This window comes from Sarcophilus harrisii, chromosome 2 (genome assembly GCF_902635505.1).
Source record: "Sarcophilus harrisii chromosome 2, mSarHar1.11, whole genome shotgun sequence".
NCBI classification, from domain to species: Eukaryota; Metazoa; Chordata; class Mammalia; order Dasyuromorphia; family Dasyuridae; genus Sarcophilus; species Sarcophilus harrisii.
The window spans coordinates 591,652,740-591,674,403 of NC_045427.1; the positions used below are offsets into that span (position 1 = coordinate 591,652,740).

A 21,664-nucleotide genomic window follows, 5' to 3' on the forward strand; every position below is an offset into this window, starting at 1 on the left:
CAGTATTGTGTTCATTCTTTTCCTGGCTCTGCTTATTGTACCTTGCATCAGTTCATATAAGTCTTCAAATACTACTCTGTGCTCATTATATTCCATTTTTAATTGGGTTATTCAGTCAGCAAATATTTTTTATGGTCCAAGTACTATGGTAAATTCTGGGAATATCAGTAAAAGGAAACAGTTCCTGCCCTCAAGGAGCTTACATCCTGTAGAGGGAAGATTAATATAAATTTGGAAACTAGAAAATGAGGGAAATAGGGAGGAATTTACTTTGTTTGGGGGAATGATGAAGTCCATAGTACAGACAGGTGAAAAAGGAAGACATAACTGGCCTGGATAGTCTCCTTAAAGGATCAGGGTGTAATGCTAGAGAAACTGAGGCAAGATAGACATTAGAGAGTTTTAATATTTTATTGGAGAACTTAGATTAATTGATCGGATTAGACTCACATCTCAAAAAATCCAGTAGTGAATGAAGAATTCCAGCGATTTTTGTAAGACTCCAGCTATCAGAGAAACAAAGGCAAGGGTGGATGGAGCACTGGTGAACGGGAATTTCCAGGAACAGACCATAAATTCGGTTCTGACAGATTGGGAGTAAGGACCATAAATTCTTGATAATTTAGGAGGATTTAGGAGCCAGGATATCTGAAATAGAAGATCTCCCCTTTATCTGAGATTAAATATTTACAGTTTATGATCCTAGAGTAGCTGGCCCTAACTTATATCAGTCCTAATAGTCAGGAAGGAGGGTTGCAACCAGGGGACCTGAGGTAGAACAATTCAGGGAAACTGAAGTAGAACAATTTAGGGAAACTGAAGCAGAACAGTTCAGGGAAATCGAGGCAGGGCAGGGCAATTAAAGGAAACTGTGGCATAACATGGGGAGGGACCACAGGGACTAAGGATATTTCTGAGATATGACTTCCAGGGCTGCAATGATCTTTCAGGATAAAAAGCTTTCTGGAGAAATCAGTAGCATAGCCTGCCAAGAAATGGAACAATAATATTACATAATATTCATACAGCACAACTTATGGAGTCATACATTTAGAGATCTGCTCTAAAAGGGTCATCTGATCTCTGAAGTCCAACCCCCTTATTTGATAAGTGAGAAAACTGAGGCCCAGTGAGGTTAACACCTTGCCTGAGGTCATAGAGATAAAAATATCAGAGATCAGATTTAAACTAATTCTTCTGACTCCAGAGCTATAGCTCTTTTTTACCCATTTCTCGATCAATGGAGATTTTACTGAAACAAAACAGTACTGCCATGAAATTTTGATATATATAGACGGGGTCTTTTTTCTAAGAGATCATCTAATCTCAACTTCTCATTTTTCAGATGACAAAAAGGCCCGTAGGAGTAAAGTTACATGACCTCCTTATCTATTTCTCTTGCCCAGGTTCCCTGGGCTTATATTCAACCTCTATCTACAATAAGATTCTCTTCCATCCTTATGTCTCACTGATACTCCAGAGTATGTTGGGGTAAGAAAGAGTCTCTCCTCTTGCTGAGGGCATTTAGGATTGTGGACAGAGAACTTTGGATAAGGAATGGATATAGAGAAGTAGATTTTTCTTTATCACTCTTCCCATGGGGCCAGGGAGATAGAAAGCCAGGCAGGAATTCAGCTAACTGACAGGTTCTCACTAAGGGCTCTCCTTCTGTAGCTATATAAGTAATATAGAATAACACCAAACTGGGGGCATGTGTCTGAATGCTTGGAGTGCCAGGTTTTGCTTATTGGTGAAGTGAAAATTTTTTTTCAACACTTCCCTCAGCAGTTTCCTTCCATGAAACTGTGCAGCTACCTAGATGCATTATAGGCTTAATTTCTCTTTCATCAGCACCAAATTCAAAATCGACAGAGGATTTAGCAATCTAAATGCTCAGAATTGCTCTCTCCACCTACAGTCTTTCTCTGACCAAAGTTCAAGTTGCATGTTGCACATTTCCCGACAGTAAGAGAGACCCATTAATATTTAGCATGTTACATTTTCAAAGCACTTTACTAACACTAATTGATCTTTTCAGCACCCCTTTGTGAGATAGATTAGTACTGCTATTCCTACTGGGGACACTAAGGCAGAGAGAAGGGATGTAGTTTGCTTTTGAACCAATGCTGGAATAAATAGAACCGGAGGTCAGTGACAGCTAGTTCTTTTTTTTTTTTTATTAAAGTTTTTTTTATTTTTTAAAACATAAGCATAGATAATTTTCAACATTCACCCTTGAAAAACCTTGTGTTTTTTCTTTTCCTTCACTCCACCCCCTCCACTAAACAGCAAGTAACCCAATATATGTTAAATACGTACAATTCTTCTATACGTATTTCCACAATTATCATACTGCGCAAGAAAAATCAGATCAAAAAGGAAAAAACGAGAAAGAAAACAAAATTGAAGCAAACAACAACAAAAAGATTGATACACAGTCAGTTTCTACAGGCCTCTCTCTGGGTATAGATGGCTCTCTCCATCATAAGACCATTTGAACTGGCCTGAATCATCTCATTGCTGAAAAGAGTCACATCCATCAGAGCTGATCATCATATAATCTTGCTGTTGCTGTGTACAATGATCTTCTGGTTCTAGTCACTTCACTTAGCATCAATTCATGTAAGTCTCTGCAGGCATCTCTGAAATCATCCTGATAGCCAGTTCTGAATCCCAACACTGAAACCTCCTATGCCCAAAACAGTGCCTTTCATATAATAAGCATTTCAGAAATATCTGATGAATACAACTGAAAATTCTAAAGGGCCTTAAGCTTTTAGGTATGAACTTATTTAAAAAATTTTTTTTGATAACTGCTTGATAATATAATTGATTTCTCTATTAATACTATGTATTTTATTTTATGTGTTTAATGGGGAGATGGAAACAAGCATTTGCCTACTATGTGTCAGGCACTGTGCCAAATATTATTTAAATATTATTTCTTTTGATTTAATTTTAAAACATTAATCTGAGAATAGTTCACAGACTTCACCAGAACACCAAAGGGATCCATGACACACAAAAAAGTTTAATAAGTCCTGCTCTAGACTGAACTTCTTGGATGCCCCAGGAACAAATCCATTTTCTTTAGGTTTTGATATCCCTGGGGTTTGTTCATTCATTCAAAAAGTAATTTTTATATGCTTATCTCATGTATTGTACAATTCTGGGCATATAAAACCAAAAACAAAGATTAATTGGGGAGAATTACTAAACCAGCTTCTGCCAAGTAGAGGATTCTCTCAAAAGTAACAACTTTCGGTATAGATGTTCACCATCTTCCAACTTACTCCTGAAGGATTGGCAAAAGATGAGGAGACAAAATTTTGCTCTGAGGTCCAGAGTTTTAACATAACTTTAACATAACTTATTGTATTTAATGAATACACACACCTATCCATTCAACAAATGTTCTTCTTCCTACCATCTCTTAGAAATCCTTGTTTCCTTCAAATCTCAACTCAAGCATCACCTTTTATACAAAAACGCTTCCTGATTCTCCCAACTATTAGTGCCTCCCTCCCAAAATTACCAGTTAATCATGGATGTTACTTGTTATACATAGCCATTTGCATGTCTTCTCATTCATTAGACTGGGGGTTTCTTGAGGGTAGATCTTGTCTTTTGTCTTCATATAATTAGCTCTTAGTACAATGCCTGGAATACAGTAATTGTTAGAATTAATATGGTGCTTACTATGTGTGTTGTTCAGTAGCATCTCACTCTTCATGACCCCATTTTGTTTTTGGCAAAAATATTGGAATGCTTTGCCATTTCCTTTTCTAGCTGCTAAATAAATGGTTGTTTATTGACTATCTGATAATTCCCCATAGAATGTAAGTTTCTTGAGGGCAAGAACCATTTGATTTTTAGACTTCATATTCCTAGTACCTAATGCAAAACTTGGCAATTATTAGAAACTTAATAAAGGTTTGCTGCTTGCTTGTTTAATGCAAGAAAACTGTTAGATATTCAGGGACATACAGAATTTAGATAACATAGGGTTCCTGTTTTTATGGAGTTTACAGTTTGATAGAGGGATAAGGCTCTCAGCAGAAATAACTAAAATACAAAATATTATATAATCATTGAAGTGGAGAGTAACAATGTAACTCAGTTTAAGGATACTTACTACAGACCCTAGATACAAACTATAAGTGTATCTGACTTTAGATATGATGTTTCTTTGTGGAGGGAAACAATCAGGATTAAGTCACTTACCCAAGGTCATACAGCTAGTAAGTATCTGAGACCCCTTTTGAAGTCCGGTCCTCCTGACTCCAAGGCAAGTACTCTATTTACTCTGCCACTTAACTGCCCCATTTGGTTTTCATGCTCATAGTTGCTTCTGTAAAAAGGATGCTAGATTTAGAGCCAGAAGTAATTTGACTTTCAAGTACTTCATGAAATTACCTCCAGTTTCTTTGGTGTGTGTATGTATATATATATATATATATATATATATATATATATATATATATATATATATTTGCATATATAGTTTGTATAGTTTCCATGCTGTCTCACTTATTAGATTGTGTGCTCCAGGAGTGCAGGGATTGTTTTTACATTTCCTTGTATCTCTAGTTTAGCTTAGAATATCTAGCACATAGCAGGTACTCAATAAATGCTTGTTGACTTGTCAATTTTTCCTTCCCTCCACTATTCATTGTCTGAGGTAGGGCTAGACCTCAGATCCTTGGTATTCTGAGTCTGATAATATATTCACTAGTCATCTAATGGCCTCTAGCTACCTCTGAATGGTTAATTGTGGGGCTTATCTCCGGGCATCCTGATCTATGTCTTCCATCCAATCCACCTGACACCAGAGAAGGAAATGAGGCAAGTCAGGCATCACCTCCCTGATGTCATGGTCCTCTTCAAGAACAAAGACAAACAATGAATTATGAGTAGTAGGAGCTGTTCTACTGGGAAGCCAACTGGCCAGTTTAAATTGAGCCTTTTCCTTTTCCTTTTCCCTTTCCCTTCCCTTTCCCTTTCCCTTCCCTTTCCCTTTCCCTTCCTTTCCTTTCCCTTTCCTTTCCTTTCCTTCCCTTTCCTTCCCTTTCCTTTCCTTCCTTTCCTTTCCCTTCCCTTTCCCTTTCCCTTCCTTTCCCTTTCCTTCCCTTTCCCTTCCTTTCCTTTCCCTTCCCTTCCTTTCCTTTCCTTCCTTCCCTTTCCTTCCTTCCTTTCCTTCCTTTCCCTTCCCTTTCCTTCCTTTCCTTCCTTTCCTTCCTTTCCCTTCCCTTCCTATCTCTCTCCCTCCTCCCTTCCTTCTTTCTTTTTTCTCTTCCTTCCTTCTGTCCATCATTTTTTCTTCTCTCCTATTCTTTTGCCCACATAAGGTATCATACCTTTACCTGCAGGTGCTCTGCCCTCGGGAATGTAAATTTTGATTGCTAAAACCACACTAGACATCTTAGGATTTACCGATTAGATTTCTTTCTTATATACCATGCCTTAAACCCATATCATTCTGGCTGTCATTGACTGACAACAACAGGGCTCAGACCCAACCTCATTCGGTCATTATTTGGGACCAGATGGCTTAGAGTGAATGTAAATAACAATTGTTTCTGTTTGGGCTAGAAAATCTGAGGGGTTTCTTCTCCCATACTGATGTTTGTTTTTTTGTCTTTTTAATAGGTAACAGAGGGCATTTTTTGCCTTATTTCTTACTTAGCCTTAATCACTGAATGGACCTTGCCTTAATCAAACTGAGACCTTGAAAAGACTTTACCTTAAAAAAGATCAAAGTCTTCCACTGCACTTAGGGCCATCCCCATTCATCTTTCTCTCTATCTGGCCACTGGATCCAGATAATTCTGGAACAGAAATGAGGCAGGTGACTTTACACAGCCCTCCCTCACTTAAATCCAATTCACTTGCAAGTCATAGCATCACCTTCCTGATGTCATGGTCCTCTTCTATAAGGAAGGACAAACAACAACCTCAATTTTCACCTACAATTGAGCCCACTCAAAATTTTGAACTTTAAGGAGGTAGAAATGATGGGAGGAACCCTGAAACTGTCTCTACTTTGGGGGGAAGCCGAGGTAAAAGACTTGAGAAACTCCTTGAAGGAGTCTCCTTGAACCCTTGCCTCTGTGAAAGACCCACCCCAGGAAATCAAGTTAAGTAGTTTCATTCTATTATCTTGGTGGGACTAGTTGAGTCCAGGTCCACTCATACTCAGCCCAAGCTGGAGATCTAGATTTCTATTGACTTTTATTGAGCTGAAAATTGGCTTGACCACTCCCAGTAAGTGGTCCTATTGTACTGTAAATCTAGACCTGGGGGTAGTAATTTCATTCAATTGAAACTTCTATTCAATTCCAAGATTTTGGTTTGATTTCAACTGCTCCCAGCCCCTAGCAAAAGTTTCAAATTATAAAAGGGGGCAATCTGGGCACTTCTTTGCAGAGGACTTAAAAGCAGGAATCATGCCAGGCCAAGGGACCTCCCCTGGTATAGCTGTCTGAGAGGATCCTCTGCCCACTGAGAAGGCATTTTCTTCTCAGTGTCAGCCCTTCTTTATCTTTCTCACCTATTTCCCTAATAGGACTACACCCTTCTTTACCTCTCTGTCCAGATTTCTCTGCTAGGAACTTTCTCTCTCTGTCACGACCTTGCTATGAAGGAAGTCAGTCTTCCTAGCAAAGGCTGACTTCCCAGTGCCAATAAACTTTTTTCCAGTATAACTTTTCGGTTTGTAAATTCTTTTATGAAGGATGTATGCTGACCAGAAGGGGTTTCCACAAATGTCTGCCCTGCACTGGCCCTCATCATTTTGGTTCCCTGGCTGGGAATCGAAGGGATCTGAACCTCATCATTTAGAGATCCTTCCCAATATAAGAGGAACTCTTATCAATTCCAAGATAGCTAAAGGCTGCTAGAAGATAATGGTGCCATAGTGTATAAAACTTAGAGTCTAAACCACTCATCTTTTGAGTTCAAATCTGGCATTAGACACTTACAATCTCTTTGACTCTGGTTTAGTCACTTAAGTTCCGTTTGCCTCAGTTTTCTCATCTGTAAAATTAGCTGGAGAAAATTCCTAAAAAAAAAAAAAAAAAACATAGGGTCATCACTGAAAGAAAAAACTGAACAACAAAGGGTGTAAGGCTTTGAGTACCTAATTTGCATATGAAAAGGCCAGGAAAGAAGCTTAAACATCTAGCAAAGACAATGAATTTGCCCCCCAAGTACAAATTGCCTCAGTGTCTCTGTATCTTCTTATCTGAACTGCAGGAAAGACTTTAGAGTTTAAAACAAAAAATTGGAAAAATGTGGATTCCAGAGCTGTTTGTTGATTGTTTAGCAAATTCCATTGTCCCTATTTTATGGCCTAGCTAGAAAAGAAGTAGATTTGGGGAATGTGCTGAATTCTCTTTGTCAGCCCTTGTGTGTACCAGGAAGAGCTGTAGAAAAAAAAAAGAAGCTAAAGATTAAAGGACATTAGCTTGTCAGCACAGCCATGCCCTCTGACCTCCTGTCAGGGAGTTGTCTGTTCTTCTCTCTTGTCAAGACCCTGAGGGAGAAGTGGGGAGGCTTCTGCTAGTCCTCGGATAAGGGTGCCTGCTCATTCTGAAAGAATACAGCAGTGCCCCAGTTGAAGTCGGGAGGAGTAGCCATGACAGCTGGCTTTTAGATCTGTTCAAGCAAGGCCAAAAGCTTGCACACCAGACTTGAAAACCAGACACTTGGAGGATACATAAGAAGTTGTGTGGAGCTGATATCTCCAGACTAAAATTCTTTATCTCCTTTCTCCCCCCCTTAGGCTCCCTCAATAAAGCCTGAAACCTTTTCTCTGGTCTCAGAGAAAGTCTGTTTACTTTTCTTTGGTTTAAACATTTACTTTGTCTTTATAAACAGCATTAGCTGGGTGTACTTATTGGAAATGCAGCTGGGAGGAGGAAATTGAGCATCCTGGGAGAAGAAAGATATATTCAACACTGAGGTATTCCCTTACTCTGCCCAAAGGAATGTAAATTTTGATATCTGTAACCTAGCTAGGTATCTTGGGGTTTACCATCCAGTTTTCTTTCTGAAGAATCTAACTTTAAAACCAAATCACTCTGGTTCTCATTAATTGGCCAATAATAGGTCCCAGCCCAATCCCCAATTGGTCATTGTTTGGGCCCTGATTGACTCAGAGTGATTGTAAAAAGAAATTGTTTCTGTTTTGGCCAGAAACCCTGAAAGTCTTCCCCTCCTGATTGATTTTTTTTTTTTTTGCTTAGGTAAAAGAGGCCATTCTTTGCCTCATTTCTTACTTAGTCTTAATCATTCAATGAGCCTGGCCTCAATCAAACTGAAACCTACTAAAGACCTTAACTTAAAAAAAGTAACCATCTCCCACTTCACTCAGGTCCAGCTGTAGTCCTCCTGATTTATATCTTGCCATGGGATCCAGATAGTACTGGAGGAGAAAGTGAGGCTGGTGACTTTTCACAGCCTACCCTCACTTAAATCCAATTTACTTGCATGTCATGGCCTCATCTTCCTTATGTCAAGGTCCTCTTTGATAAAGTAGAATAAACAAGTTGGGTTGTTTTTGGCTGGGGGCTTGAAACTTAAAAAAAAAAAAAAAAGAAAGAAAGAAAAGAAAGAAAGAAGAAGAGATCCTTTTGTGAAATTTCCCAGCACAAAGAAAAAGCACTTGTACTGGCAATCTATCCAGGTAATGAGTTAATTGTAGTGTGAAGGGTTGCAAACAGGAGTGATTGAACAACTCTGCTGGCTACCTCACCCTATATAAATGATCCAAGAGAAGTCTTTTCTGACCAAGTGGATTTTGAAAGGAAAGTATCCACGATAAGGTAGCATTTGAATTAGACTTTGAAAAGATGTTTTGGGTGAAGGAGGTTTTGATAGGTAAAGGGCATTCCTAGTATAAAGAACAAAGAAATGGAAATGATAAAATGGAGCATATTGTGGAAAGAAGGAAGAAAAGGAGTATTTTTTTAAGCTCCTATTTAAAGTAATTAATAGTGTCATCCCACTTAATTTTCATTTTATCCTATGGAGGTAAATGCTAAGATTACCCCTCTTCTTAAAATTGAGAAAATTGAGGCAGACAGAGATTAGGTGATTTTTTCAGGGTCATTCGCTAGTTAGTGGCTGCATTTGAACACTGTACTTCAGGTTCAGAAGTACTACAATTTCTAATCGCCTAGTCAAGGCATGACTCATTGGACCCATGCCATTTGACTGGCTCAATATATATGTGTGTACACACACACACAAATATAAATATATATGTATGTGTGTGTGTGTATATGTATACATATACACACAAATATAAATATATGTATGTATATGTATATATGATATATATGTATGCATACACACACACACACTCACACACACACACACACACACACACACACACATATATATATATATATAATATTTTTTTTCCCTCTGTTATTTAGACCTTTCCTAGATCTGCATAAAGAAGCAGATTTGGGATTCCTGTTGTCTAGGTCCAAGTAGGTTTCTCTGGTGCCCTGCTGCCTTGGGTTTGGTTTTAAAACAAAATTTTAAATAGTATATTCCTGGTTGAAATGTAGCATTTTTAATCCTTCTCTTTCTTGGTCACATTGATAAGGATTTTGTTCTTGGTTTTCTTTTTTTGGTGAATGATGATGAACAGAGAAGGCAAAGATGCAGACTCTCAGAGAAGAGTGATTCAGGCCTCAGGGTTTCACCATGAGAAGAAACAAAGAGAAAGGGCTCTAGTACTAGCTTTTAGGACTTTGGAACTATGCAGTGGGCAAGGAAACTTTGATAGCAGTCACACCTTTTCCCTCTATGTTGTTATCTTGGAGTGCCTTGACTCAGGTGTGTTGGTTTGCCCTTTACCACTACATTTCATATTATACTAAGCAAACTTCTGTATTATCTTTATCTTAGGGGACTTCCTTCTACTGTAGTTTGGGGATGGAGGGATTATTATGCCTCAGTTTTCCTGAATTGTCCTGCCACAGTTTTCCTGCCTCAGTTTCCCTAAATTGTCCTGCCTGTTTCTCTAATTGTTCTGCCTAAATTTTCCTAAATTGTTCTCCCTCAGTTTCCCTAAATTGTTCTGCCTTGTTCTTTGATTTGTTCTGCCTCAATCCTCCTGGTTGCAAAACCCCCCTTCCTGACCATTAGAACTGAGATAATTAGGGCTGTAGCTGGCCACTCTGATCTTCTAAAAGAGTCATAAAACTCCAGATGTCCTATCTCAGATACCTAATTGGTATCCTCTACCTCTATCTCTAAGTTCAGACTTCCTGGCTCCTAACTCCTCCCAAGTTATCAAGAATTTATGGTCCTACCCTCTAACCTGTCAGAACTGGATTGATAGTCCCTTTCTGAAAATTCCCTGATCACCAGAGTTCTGACTCCGCCCTGCCTTTGTCTACCCTGATCACTTAGAGCCATATAGGTTTCTTTGGAATCACACATTCCTTACTGGATTCTTTTGAAATGGAAGTCTGATTCAGCCCTGGGACCAAAATGGATCCTTTGGTCCCAGAAAATCTCTCCCTCTCAGAAATCCAAATAAAATATTAAAAACTCTTTAATCTCTATCTTGCCTCAGTTTCTCCAGAATTACAGGATGAAAAGGAAAACATTAGTGACAAAGAAGTGATTTCCCTCCCAGGACGAGGTTTGGCTCATAGCTTCACAAACTAAGGATCAGTGTGACCTAGTGAGAGCTTAGGGGTGCAATGGATAGAGCACTGGACCTGGAGTCAGGAAGATCATAATTTAAATCTGACCTCACACACTTATTAGCTGTGTGACTCTGGGCAAGTCATTGAACCTTAGTATAACTCAGTTTTTTCTTCTACAAAATGAGAATAATAATAGTATCCCAGGGTTGTTGTCTTTGCTTAGTATAATGTCTGGTAAATATTAACTGCTATATAAACGTTAGCTATTATTATTATTATTATTATTATTATATTTTGCAGCCAAGCCAGGGATCCCCAAGTGCTGAACAATGGATTTCAGATCTCCTTAGGAACCTCTATGAGGGGAAAAGGGAAGGTAATAAGCACCTACTGAGTTTGGTGCCAAGCATAATGTTAAGCTCTACTCAACTTCTGGGAGTCTTCAGTTCTGTAAATCCTCCTTATAGCTGGTTTTCAAAGTCTGGCTTAGAAGCTCCCGGCCTGCCTGAACAGGGCTCATAGGCTTCAGTCTCCATCATCTCTAAATATTATCTCATTTGATAGTATGACCTCATAAGGCTATTACAGAAATGGTTCAACCACATGTACTTCCCTCCTATATTCTTCCTCCACCTTCTCAGAGAATCTTTGAGAAATCAAAGAAAGGAACATAGTGTGATGGAAAAAACCCAAAAAACTAGAGTGGAGAGTGAGTTAGAATAACAAACAATAGACATTTACACAGCATTTTTTGGTCACAACAGCCTGGTAAGGCAGAGAATATAGGCATTAACCCCATTATAGAAGCTCAGAGATGAAATAACTTGCTCATAGATAGCCAGCTACCAAGGGCCAAAAGCTGCTTTTAAACTCAATCCTTCCAGCCTCTAAGTAGAGTACACTACTGATGAGGCATTCCAGAAACCCTGGATACCATTTCTGGATCTATTACTATCTATGTAACCTTAGGAAAAATAATTTAATTTCTCCGAGTCTTCCATTTCTCATCTATAAAATGGGAATAATAACTATCTAACAAGGTTGTAGTGAGGATCAAATGAGGTAATGTAAGCAAAGTGCTCTGTACCCGTAAAACCTCCTATTAACATTAATTTATAATATTACTTGGTACTCCTGAGATTTTCCTCCAGCAGAGGGACCTAGGAGTTTACAGTTAAACCTAATTTCCTTTAGAAGTCTTCCCTGAAAGTAAATATGGAATTGTTTCCCTCTTTTAAAACAAAACGCTACCAGCCTCAGGCAGTCTGCAGGTAGAAGCATAACCTAAAAGAAAAGGGGAGGCCATTTCCCCAGACATTTTCCCCAGACACAGTCCTGAAGTGGGAATCTATAAATGAAGTAGGAGTCATATATGGAGTCTCCTTTCAATGTCTCTCCCACCCCAAACCTTCAGCTTAAACAAATATGCACACTATTGTCATAGAAGCCTATAGAGTATCTCAAATGTAGAACAGGGAGAGACCTCCCTCTCTGACCTCAGTGTTCAGCTCCTCTTCCCCATCAACAGATGACAAGAACTAAAACCTAGAGAGTTTGAATGACCTGTCCAATGTGACAAGTGCTAAAGAGTAACAGAAGCACAATTTGAATATTTGAATCTAGGTCCTCTGACTTCAAATCCCAAACTTTCTACTATACCATGCTATTTTTTTTTTGTCACATACCTATTTACCATCACACTCTTTTTTGTTTGCTTTGGGAGGAAGCAATCTTCCTTAAGTAACTTGTCACACAGTTAGTGAGTGTCTAGGGCTGGATTTGAACTCTGGTCCTCCTGGACCAGTGCTCTATCACCATGCCAATATTCACTCTTTTGAACTGCACTTTAATTCTGAGGAGAGGTTTTTCTAGACTTCCAGCTCTGTCCCCTCTGTGAACCTTCTCTCCCTCCAAAAACAAACAAATAAAAAACTCCTCGCCCCACCCCAATCTGGAATGACCACAGAGAATATAGAAAATATAGAGCACAGTATTTTGGATGAAAATAAAATCTGCCAGGTCCAGGGACTTGGGCCATTGTTTGGGTACCTGATGCCATCCTGGGATTCATGGTGTGGATGAATGTGCTCATCAGCTGCTCTGTCCTAAATCACCTACTGTTATTGCTTCTTGTCAACAGTGGGGCATTGGAGGGGATCGGAAAAGCAGTCACTTTGAGACTAATGAGCACAGATCTGAATATCAGATTTCTTCTCCAGTCTGTCTCACTCAATAAGAAACTGAACCTCCCAGTGTAAGTTATGCTCCTGAGGGCTATGGTGCTACCTGTGGAAGTCAAGGTGCCTTAATGTAGAAGCCATCAGTTAAAATGATCCAGGGCTGGAAAGCATCCTTCTTATTGGACTGAAATCTTGGCATTGAACTTGCCCAAATTCCAAACTGCCCTTTTGCCTCCTTCATCTTTTGAAATCCTTTCTTCAAGGCTCATTATTATCTCAACGTGCTATCTCCTCAATATAACCACTTATATTCCTGCTGAAAGTTCTCACTCTCTTTCTGTCTCTCTTTTGTTCTCTCTCATCTCCTTGCCTGTCTGTCTCTGTCTCTCTCTTTCTGTCTGTCACTCTCTCCTCTGTTTCTCTTTTTCTCCATCTTTTTTCTTTCTCTCTCGATCTCTTTGTTCTCTGTCTCTATCTATCCTTTCAAATTTCTCTTAATACTTTTCTAGGATCTTTTTTTTTTTATAATTACCGCACTTGTATCACAACTGTTCATGTATATGTCCATTTCTTTCTATTAGATTTTAAACACCTTAAAAATTAGGTTTGTGCTATATCCATCTTTCTATCCCTAATATCTCACTCCGTACTTAAACGTAGCTTAGTGTTTGTTGAACAAAATGAAATTGAAGTGGAAGGAAGGTCCAGTAAAGGAGCATGGGAAACTCCAGACCTGGTATTTTATTCACTATGCTACCTCGTTGCCCTTATGCATAATAGTGGCCATAATATTTATGTTTTTAAAATTTTAATATTTTTCTCCTTTTCTTTTTTTGGAACAAGTGTTTTGTATGTAGAGTTACTTCTTCATTGGACCATAAGCTTCTTAAGAACCCACACTGATTTTTGCATTTCTCTATTATCCACAAAACCTAGTCTTCTCCATTTGACGTGACTTTTCTGCATGCCCTTTCCCATATTCCCCTGCAAGATATAAGAGTATAATTGATGACATGTTCATCATCACTGCCCCAGAGTTCCACCTACCCACTATCTCTCCCTCTCTAGACCAACTTCTGGAAATAAACAACAAAAGAAAAAACAAACAAACAAACAGCAACCAGGGGAGTATTTTTTTGTTTTCTTTGCAGGACTGCTTCAGTAATAATGCAGAGTACACATCTTTTTATCCAACAGTTAAGAGATGCCACTAGTCAGTCATTCTTTATTTACTATTTCTTTTTTTTATTCAGGTCTTTTGGGTTTCATGACTCCCTACAATATTTTGTAAGGCACCAAATACATTTTGGACACTATGTAAGAGTAATCCACTCTAACAATAGTAATTGAGACAGCTGAGAAACTCAAGGAAGCAGTTTGCTTCCTTTTTTTGAATTTTGATTTTGAATTTAGCTTTTTTTTTTTTTAATTTTTATTGACAGACTGATTTGGAAGAGACAATGTGGCTCCATGTCTAAATAGCTAGCATAGACTCTAAAGACTCTGGGTCTAGTCTCAGCACAGAGTACCTCCAGATTCACTTAAATTAAGCAAATAATTTCTTCCACCTGGACCTCAAATCATCACCTGAAGAATCCCCATTATTAATGATACCAAGCTATCTGCTAGCTATCTTACCCAAAACTATGAACAAGAAGGATGATGATAATATGGTACTTTGTCCAAAGGATCGTGGAAATGTTAGATGACACATTTTAGAACTTTTAAGGAGGCAGCTATCAGATTGTATTTTGGAATCTGCCTTCTCTCCCCGTGGGACCCACATTCTTAGTAGCCTCAGTTTCATTCCAAGCTTAGGACTCTAATTTCTGGTTTCCGGCACAGTTGACTTGTCAAGTCCCTTCAGGATAACCATGCAGTTCCTGCTCAAAGCAGGGAGGATCCCAGGATGATAGCTGTGTCTGGGGAAGAGATCTCAGCACCCTTCTACTCCATTATAAGATAAATCTGAGACCAGGGTCACTCAGGTAGTAAACCTAAGAGGCTGGATTTGAAATTGGTCTAAGACGGCCAGAAGGAATCTAGAGAAAGGTCAACTCGTTGGGGAAAGGACTTCCTATCACCTTTAGGATGAAATATAAACTTCTCTTTTGCTACTTAAAACCCTTCTCAAATTGGACCAAATAAACCTGTCCAGCCTTCTTAGACGTTACTTATTTCCCATCTACCTTTCACAAACTGTCCTAGCACTTAGCCCTTCATTTCCTGCAAGCCTCACCCCAGGCGCCCCTTCCCAGACTTCCTGGCTGCTAGTGCCCTTCCCGCTCCCCAATATTAATTATGTCTTTATATATTTTGTGCAGAGCATGCATAGAATGTGGGCGGGATGTACCAGCAAACAGCACCACACCAGACCCGTGCTTTCTCCACACTACGATTTTTATATATAATGTAGTCATGAAAGCGCTTGCAAAGAGCTTTACAAATGCTCCTGTTGCGTGATCCTCACAACTATTCTGGGAGCTTGGCGCTATTAATGTCCCCGGTTTGTGGATGAGGAAACTGAGGTAGATCGGTTACGTGTCCTGTTCAGCATCATCCGAAGTATCTGAGTGGTACCCTGGGTTCCCATCCCGTTAGGGGTTGGACTACACATTCCCCGAGACTGTGTGGGAGTCTGGGAGAGGCTTGTATCCCGCAGAGAGGTCACGAGACCCTGGTACGTCCCTTTCCAGCTCTGCCTCGGTCTCAGTGAGATAATGGATGCAAAGCACTTTGTGAACCTTGAAGCGTTCTATAAATGCCCCTGATTATTACTCTTCACTGCGATGGCTTCCTTCGTAGCCAGAGTTCCTAAGTACTGTTTATAGAGCAATAAAGGGGTGTGTTGGTAAACAACCCCACGGGACTCGGAGGGAGCAAGGGCCAGATGCAATACACGTTTAAGTTTAACCTGCATTATTAACCATTTCTTTAGTTAATCGAGGAGATAATAAAACCACCCCACATCGGACACGCTTTGGGATAACTGGAGTGTAAATGACCACCGAGAACACGGGCTCTCTCTAGCCGGTTAAAGCTCGCCTGCAGTGTCAATCAGAAATCAACAAACATTAATCGCCTACAGTGTCAAACAGAAATCAACAAACATTAATCGCCTACAGTGTCAAACAGAAATCAACAAACAGTAAGCGCCTACAGTGTCAATCAGAAATCAACAAACATTAAGCGCCTACAGTGTCAATCAGAAATCAACAAACAGTAAGCGCCTACAGTGTCAATCAGAAATCAACAAACATTAGGCGCCTACTATGTCCCAGACTCTAAACTAGGGGAGCTCCCGATTTAATGGGCGACAACATGCAAATGACTCCGTGCAAACAAGACACGTAGGGGATAAATAAGAGAAATATAGCGGACAGAACGCGGCAGTTTTTAGGGGCTCCTAGGAAAGGTTTCTTGTATTAGGCGGGATTTTAGGGTGTTTCTTGCCTCGTCTCCCCTACAGGGACTACAATTCCCAGCAGGCCTTGCGGAGACTAGGGGGCGGGGACAAGGGACAGAGCCAGGGCCTGGGCCCGGCGCGCGCGACAGCAGCGAGAGCGGAAACGCGCGCCGGCGGAGGAGCCTATGGAAGCGACGAAGATGGCTGGCGCCGCCGGGTAAATGCCCCCCCCCCCCCACCCTACTTCCTCACTCCCCTCGGGGGGAGGGGGGCTCTCCTCCCTCTGTTCTGGCTTGCCTTCTCCGGCCCCTTCCCGCCCGTGGCTCTTTTCCCCCCTAAGCCCGGGGACCTAGCTTTCGGACTCCCCTCCCCCGAGGCTGAGGAGCGCTTTCCGCCTCACGTGATGCCGGGGAGGGGGGGAGGCCCCGGGCGGAGGTTACGGGAGAGGGCGGGGAGGAGGAAGGGAAGGGGCGGGGCCCTCCGCTTGTCTCTCCACCCCCCTCCCCCCTTCCCATCCCCTCGAGGCGTCGCGCTGCGGAGGCGCCGGCCCCTCCCTCCTCCCCTTCTCCCTCCTCCCCTTCTCCCTCCTCCCCTTCTCCCTCCCCTTCCCGGCCCGGCCTACCCCGGCTGTGCGCCGCCTTTGTCCGCCCGGACGGCGCCCCTGAAGGGCCGTTCCGGGCTTGGGTTGGCTCCCGCGGCGTCGGGGAGGTTCGCGCCCTGGGGGCGGACGCCCCCCGTCCTCGCCGGTTTCGGGCTGCCTGCGCCCGCCGCGTGCCCCTCCCCCCCCTCACCCGGCCCACCACTTTCCCCGCGCTCCCCCCCTCCTCTCCGCGGTTTCCCCGGGCCGCTGCCGCTGCCGGTTCCGGGCCCTCCCCTTGTTGGTGGGCGGGCGCGGACTCCCCAGGCCCTGGCGGGGCGCGGGGCCAGTCTCCGTCCTCCGCTTTAGCGCGCATTTTGCGAAACTGAGGGCTAGAGTGTAGAAATGAGCTCTCGTGCGACCTCTGTGCCACCCAGACGGCCCTATCGGGGAAGAGGAGCGGGCGGAGAACGGCGTTTGTTTTATTTTTTTTACTTTATTTATTAAGCGGCGGCTCTGCGCCTCCCTCTGGGAATTTTCTCATTAGCTCCTCTCAGCAACGAGGCGGTTCTCTTGTACAAATGCGGAAACTGAGGCAGGCAGCCGGAGCCGGGTCTGCCCGGTCCGGGAAGCATCAGCGGCGGGATGGGCTTAGCCGTCCTGTTACCTCTCCGCCCCTAGTTCTCCCAGAGGTTCACGCTGGCTCTTTTTGTGCCCACTCTCTAGTCTTTCCGTCTCCTTCCCCCGGGCCACCGTGTTCAGAACCCAGACTTCTCCCTCGAAAACACCAGTTTTGTCACTGTCACCGGCTGGCTCCAGAACCTCGGCCTTCTTACTGTTCAATCTCAGCCTCTCCCCTTCCCTCTCAGCTTTTTTCTCCCTTTGCGTCCGGGTTGTTTCCCACTGGCCCCGCTAAGTTTTCCCCTCCTCCTTTGTCTTTTCTTCATCTCCATCCTCGCACGCCTTCCCACTTAGCTTTCCGTTTTACCCAGCCAAATCCTACCCTTAAAGTTTCGGCTCCAGTTGTCCCTCTTTTAAAGTCTTCTAGGAGTTGTCATTCCCTTCTTTTGAGTTCCTTATACATTCACTGAAGAAAATTGGCACCTCACTGCTCCCTGTCTTGAATCCTCAAGTTGTTTCCTGCCACTAGACCTTGACTAAACCCCAGTTTCATTTAGGCACCCCAAATCTAGACCTCAACGCTGTCCTGATTAACCCTGCCCCTTCCCTGTTTGCTTCTATAGCGGGGCACTACATAGGTTTTCAGTCATTTATATTGTTGTGAGTAGTAATGCTTATACTAGGCCACCATTCCATAATCTCTTCCCTGCAACTCAGATATCAGGGTTATTGTGACCCATTCTGTCTATGATTTGTGTCCCTCTAAGTCTCACACTTAAAGCGTTGAACATAAATAACTGTAGTTCCTATCCAGTTTCTTTTCTAACTGGCTCCCTGCAGGTCTGGACCCTCCCAGTCTTTGTATCTTAGTTTCCTTATAAACAAAGAACAGTTTTTTGATTCCCCCTCCCCCTTGGTTATTCCCTTCTAGTGATTGTTAAGCATTTTAAAAGCTATGCCCAAATCCTTGAATGGAAAACACTTAAAATATAGTTAGAGAGTCTAACTTTGTAAGTGGAACAGAAAATCCCCACAGAAATAATTTTGCTGAAATATAGCTTCCTATTTCTGAATACTATAGGATGACAGTACTATTAACTGATTGTCTTTAGTCACTTTGTGGGTCTCCACCAAAGTAAAGCTATAGCCTTGCTTTTAATTTAGGGAGTGATAATCACACATCTTTATGAGCACTTAAGGTTTTTGTAGCGCTTTACCCTATTTTATTTGATATCACAATCTTGTAGAGTAAGTTCTGTTATTTTCATTTTCCAAATTAGGAAACTCGGACTCAGAGAGCTTAAGTGACTTTTCCAGGCTCAAATGCCAAGGCTGGTTTGTGATTCTGTATTTTCTAACTCCTAGTTCTCCACTTTATTTCTTATATATCATGCTGGCTCAGGGAAGGTCATGATGCAAGGTCAGATATCTGTTTCGTTCTATGAAGAATTTCTATTGTACAGTTTGATATGAGTAGAATGATAGATCTGGGGGCTGAGCAGCTCTAGAAGCCCTCCTACTAAGTGTTAGATGAGGTGTGACCTTCACCATGCTCAAATCAGTATGACCAGGAGGATGGGATATAGCCTTTGCAAAGATGTGGAATGCTGCCTTCTGTCTAGTTCCTCCAAAGGAACTGTCTATAGGTATTTTCATGACTTGTGGTAACAGTCCAAAGGTAATAACCTTTGTGGTAACAAGGTGTGCATTATAACTTGAAGTCGCAGTACAACTCTTGTAACTTGTATGTTGGCTTTTATACAAGTAAGAAATTCTTGTCCCCTGGTTTGAAAAAAATAATCTGACGTGGAGCTATAATACTTGAAGGCACAGTCAGGTGGAATAAAGTAGTAGAAAGTGCAAGAGGGTGTACTTTCCTCTCATCCTCCCTATTCCCCCTTCCCCAGTTTTTATCAGTGAAGTTAACCAGGCGTTATATACCCAGGGTGGTCAGACTAGGTGAGGCCAATGTGAATGTCAAGTAGAAGAGGATGATTTGATGAACAAAGAAGAGAAATTAGGTTTCCATTTTAGACTGTTAGGCTTCCCTTCTACTGGAAGGTCTTAGCATAAGGAGTCTAATTATATATTTGTATTACTAACTATGCTCTGATATATACCAAGCCAGGTGTTTGGAAAAGGTTCCTTTCACATCCACTTTGGTTTCCTATCAATACATCTCTGTCTTGCCAGCTGCATATTTGCTCACAGGATAAATCAGGAATAGTGTGCTATTTTTTCCCATAATGTGCTTGCACATGAAAGCTAAGGAATAGAGTGTTATTTCCATCCACATCTGCTTTGTGTGCTATAGTGAATGTTACTCAGATTTTTCTTTAAATCTTTGTTCTCTGAATGTTTTTTACTTTTCTGAGACATCCTCCCCTATTTGGAAGGGTAGGGCATTCTCCAATATTGTGGATACTCAATAAATATTGAATGATCATGTGTCATCTGATTATGTAGATGTTGTTACTGACCCACTATTGGTATAATTTGCACTTTGAATTATTTTACTAGTAGTGGTAGTGGATTTGGCTAATCCATTTATACTCTTACCTAGGTCCTCTTGTGCCCAGTGTGGACTTTTTGCTGGCTGGTGTTGGGAGTGCAGTGTCTGAAAGTGGAAATATGGAACAGAACAAGGCTAATTGGCCCACAGGGGGATTGAACCCATGACCTTGACTTCATTATCACCCTGAACTAACCAGCCATAGACAACAAATACATATTAAGATGTTTCAATGGTTCCCAAAGAACTAGTTTCTTCACATAGTTCCTCATTCCCTTTCCATTGGAACTGAGAGAACGAGAAACTATAATAAAAACTAGAGCCTTCTTACTAGTAGTACTCAATGTTTTTTGGTCTGTGAATTATTTCACTGAGTGCAAAACTTTACACTAATCATTTGTGCTACCCACTTGTGCTTACCATAGCCAAAACCAAACTAAACCTAACACATGCAACCTCCAGTCCTCAACAAACTGAAAAGAATACTGACGTGGTTTTGATGAGACAAAAATGATAGAAATCAGAAATAAATTAACTCAGGCCAGAAATAAAAGAACAGAAATTGCCTAATCATCAACTTAAATAGTATAAGAAATCCTCTAAAGTACTACTGGTGGTCGTAGTTTGAGAATCACTATAGACTAACCACTAAACTATAGAATTTCTAGCTATTTGTTGAATTACTGTATATATTGCAGACTCCTGCTAGTCTTCAGGGAGACAGAAGAAAGAAGACATGCTGGTTTACTTTTAAGGGGATATTCTGACTTCTATCAAATCTTTCCTTAATAATTGTACTGATACCTGACGGAGGCAAAGGGCCATTTAGAGTTGATGAACCCAGGAGGATTAAGAAAACCCTCTAACCCTCAAATGTTTATTAAATGACAGAGAAATCCTCATTATCTGAGCCTTATATACTAAAGAAGTTCTATGGTGTCAGCAGCTGTGCAACAGCATCAAACCTCCATTTGGAGAGTCCTGGGAGGCTCCTCCCTCAGAAAATATGTGCCCTCAACCTATGAAGTCTATTTCTTAATGTCTTCTGAACACTGTCTCTCTGTCTTCCATTCTTCACATTCACTTTTCAGGTATATTAATAATTGTCATCCTGACTGTTTTTTTCTTTTGTTTTTCAAACCTGACTGGTCATGATCCAGTGATACCTGACAAAAAGTGCTAGAGACAGCAGGCTTTCAATGTGAGGCGTTGTGAAACTGCCAAAAAGCAGAGGCTGTAGATGTGGAAATGTTTTTTCTCTTCAACTAGAATTTGAGGCAGCATTTTGGAGAAAGGTGTGAAATTCTTTAATATAAGGTCTATCTTTTATCAAATCTGAATATATGTATTTGGTAGTAGTATTTTTTTATATAATTTTTTTTAATTTAAAAATTTTTATTTTCCATTTCCAAATTCTCTTCCCTCACTTTATCCTCTCTTCTATCCATTGGGAAGGCAAGAAACATCTAATGTTACATAAAATATATTTTCATATTAGCCATGTTGACAAAAAGAAGCCAGAAAATGGAAATTTTAAAAAAATATGCTTCTGAATTCACTCTATAAAACTATCAATTCTTTATCTTGAGATGGATAGCATTTCATCATGAGACCTTTGTAAGTGTCATGGATCATTGCATTGATCAGAATAGCTAAGTCTTAAACATTTGATGATCATTACAATCTTGCTGTTACTAT

At 41.0% G+C, this 21,664-nt stretch overlaps 1 protein-coding gene and 1 long non-coding RNA gene across 3 annotated transcripts in view; one reads left to right on the plus strand and one right to left on the minus strand.

The window, feature by feature from the left end:
* Positions 1-239: 239 nt before the first annotated feature.
* Positions 240-17,132, minus strand: LOC116421918. 2 transcript variants are annotated; one of them, XR_004232511.1, is made up of 5 exons: positions 16,879-17,132; positions 6,981-7,060; positions 4,225-4,351; positions 3,536-3,660; positions 240-985 (listed from the first exon to the last, which is right to left on the minus strand). It is a non-coding gene; the product is annotated as an uncharacterized LOC116421918 (long non-coding RNA). The 2 variants fall into 2 exon arrangements; XR_004232510.1 differs by lacking the exon at positions 240-985 and having other exon boundaries at positions 2,551-3,660.
* R3HCC1L (R3H domain and coiled-coil containing 1 like) overlaps positions 16,376-21,664 on the plus strand; it is a 104,653-nt gene continuing 99,364 nt past the window's right edge. The window contains exon 1 of the mRNA XM_031956221.1: positions 16,376-16,473. The gene's annotated coding sequence lies outside the window, so the exon portion shown is untranslated. The remainder of the gene's footprint in view (positions 16,474-21,664) is intronic.